Below are 2,696 nucleotides of genomic sequence, written 5' to 3' on the forward strand. Positions count from 1 at the left end.
TTTTTTTTTTTTTTTTTTTTTTTTTTTTTTTTTTTTCAGGGGGACTTAGGATTGTCTTGGCTATGCGGGCTCTCTTTAGGTTCCATATGAAGTTTAAGGTGGTTTTTGCCAATCCTGTGAAGAAAGTCAATGGTAGCTCGATGGGGATAGCATTGAATCTATAAATTACTTTGGGCGCTGTGGCCATTTTCATGATACTGATTCTTCCTACCCATGAGCATGGAATGTCTTTCCATCTGTTTGTGTCCTCTTATTTCCTTAAGCAGTGGTTTGTAGCTCTCCTTGAAGAGGTCCTTCACATTCCTTGTAAGTTGTATTCCTAGGTATTTTATTTTCTTTGTAGCAAACATGAATCAGCATTCACTCATGATTTGGCACACTGTTATTGGTGTATAGGAATGCTTGTGATTTTTTGAATATTGATTTTGTATCCTGAGAATTTGCTGAAGGTGCTTATCTGCTTAAGGAGATTTTGGGCTGAGATGATCAGGTTTTCTAAACATGCAATCATATCATCTGCAAATAGAATTTGATTTCTTCTTTTCCTAATTGAATATTCTTTATTTCTTCTTCTTGCCTGATTGCCCTGGCCAGAACTTCCAATGCTATATTGAATAGGAGTAGTGAGAGAGGGCATCCTTGTCTTGTGCCAGTTTTCAAAGGGAATACTTCCTTCCAGTTTTTGCCCAGTCAGTATGATACTGACTGTAGGTTTGTCATAGTGTTAAAAAGTCCAACTCATGGAAGCAGAGAAGAGAATGGTGGTTATCTGGGGCTGAAGGTGGAAGAGAATTGGAGAAATATTGGTCAAAGAATATAAAATTTCAGTAAAATAGGAGGAATAAGTTCAAGAAATATATCGTATTACATGTTGAGCATAGATAATAATGATGTATTATATGCCAGAAAATTACTAAATGAATAGACTTTATAAAATGTTTAAAAGGTAATGTATGTGTTACTAACTCAGTTTAGTCATTCCACAAAGTATAGGTATATCAAAAAAGTTGTAGACTATAAACATAAAATTTTTGTCATTAAATTTACTTAATAATACCAAAATGACTGAATTTGACAAGGTTCAAGTGCAGAAAGCAGACATCCATTTCCTATACTGGGGATTTCTTCAATGAGACACAGTCCTGTTTTGTGTTGACTTTCAATTTGTAACAACAAAACGTTACCAAACTTCCTAAAGGGTAGGCAAAAACAGTCAATCCAAAATTTCAGACTGCAAAAAAATTGTAATACATATTATGACATTAATAAACCTTGAAGTCATCTAAGTATAATCAGCCTGAAGTAAAAGGACAAATATTGTTTGGCTCTATTTAAATGAGATCTGGAGTTTCAGCTTGAGAAGATGAAAAAGTTCTGGGGATGAATTGTGGTAATGGTTGTCAACAATGGGAATGTATTTAATGCCACTGAGCAGTAAATTTAAAAACAATTAAAATGGAGAATTCTATGTTATGTACTTTTTTGCCACAATGAAAACACTTTAAAATTCACAGTATGGACATGATTGAAAAATATGCATATAGATTGCATATAGAATACACTATATGCAATCTTTTAAGTAATCAGAAAAATGCAAACTAAAATAACCATGGGACTTATTCATCCATTAAATTAGGATACACACACACAGACACACAGATTGATGACATTAAGTATTAGTATATTGGATATAAATTCTCCTTTTGCTAAAGGGGGTGCTGCCTTTCAAAGAGTAGTATGTGTTAACCCTTAATATTAGAACTGCTGATGGCCCAACAGGGTACTTCTTGGTAACTAGCTTAGAAAATATTTGGACATGTACATAAAGAGCCAAGAACAAAGACTTTTATGATAGCTTTGTTTTGTAATGGGATTTTAATATGCTGGTGTTCATCACCATTTTAATGAATATTAAATGGAGTATTATATTACAGAATACTTACATTGTAGTAAAAAGCCACACACACATACAAATATATGTGTAGGAAAAGGATATATTTTTTAGATACATGGTTAAATGATGAAAGTATCTGAAAAATGCATAGATTAAAATATTGTGTATATATATATATATATCCACATCCAAAATACACATGAAAATATATATATTTCTCTTCATAAGTTTAGAAGTTTGCATATGCAAAATCACCATTATATGAACACTTTTGAAAATCATAAGGAATTATTTTCACCTCAAGTTTTAGAAAAGTAGAATCTTTTCAAATATCAGCTAAATACTGAAATTTACTTTCTAGAAAATTTCTAAGGCTTAATTTTGGGGGTAAGGCAATTTGAATACATAAACTCTTGACAATGTAGCTAAAGTAGTAATAGCTTTTAAAATACTAATTTATTACATTAATATGCACTTGGGAATAGTGTACATTAAAAATAACATCACATATAACATGTGTTGGAAAGTATTAAATTATTTTATTCTGTCATTTCAAATAATAGTTCAAAACCTTATCTTTGGTTTTCTTATGGTCTTTTATCATCACAAAAATTATGTGTTCTGCCTCCTATGTACTTTCTTGAGCCCCTCATTTTCAATGCTATTCAGGTTGTTAAAAATATATATCCTTTAACATTTATACATGCTACCCTAGTTTTTTAATGAGACATAAATATTCATTTGCAAAATATGTGAACTGGTGTTAGTTTTTTTTTTTTTTTTTTTTTTTTTTTTTTTTTTT

This window comes from Cebus imitator, unplaced genomic scaffold (genome assembly GCF_001604975.1).
Source record: "Cebus imitator isolate Cc_AM_T3 unplaced genomic scaffold, Cebus_imitator-1.0 Scaffold86, whole genome shotgun sequence".
NCBI classification, from domain to species: domain Eukaryota; kingdom Metazoa; phylum Chordata; class Mammalia; order Primates; family Cebidae; genus Cebus; species Cebus imitator.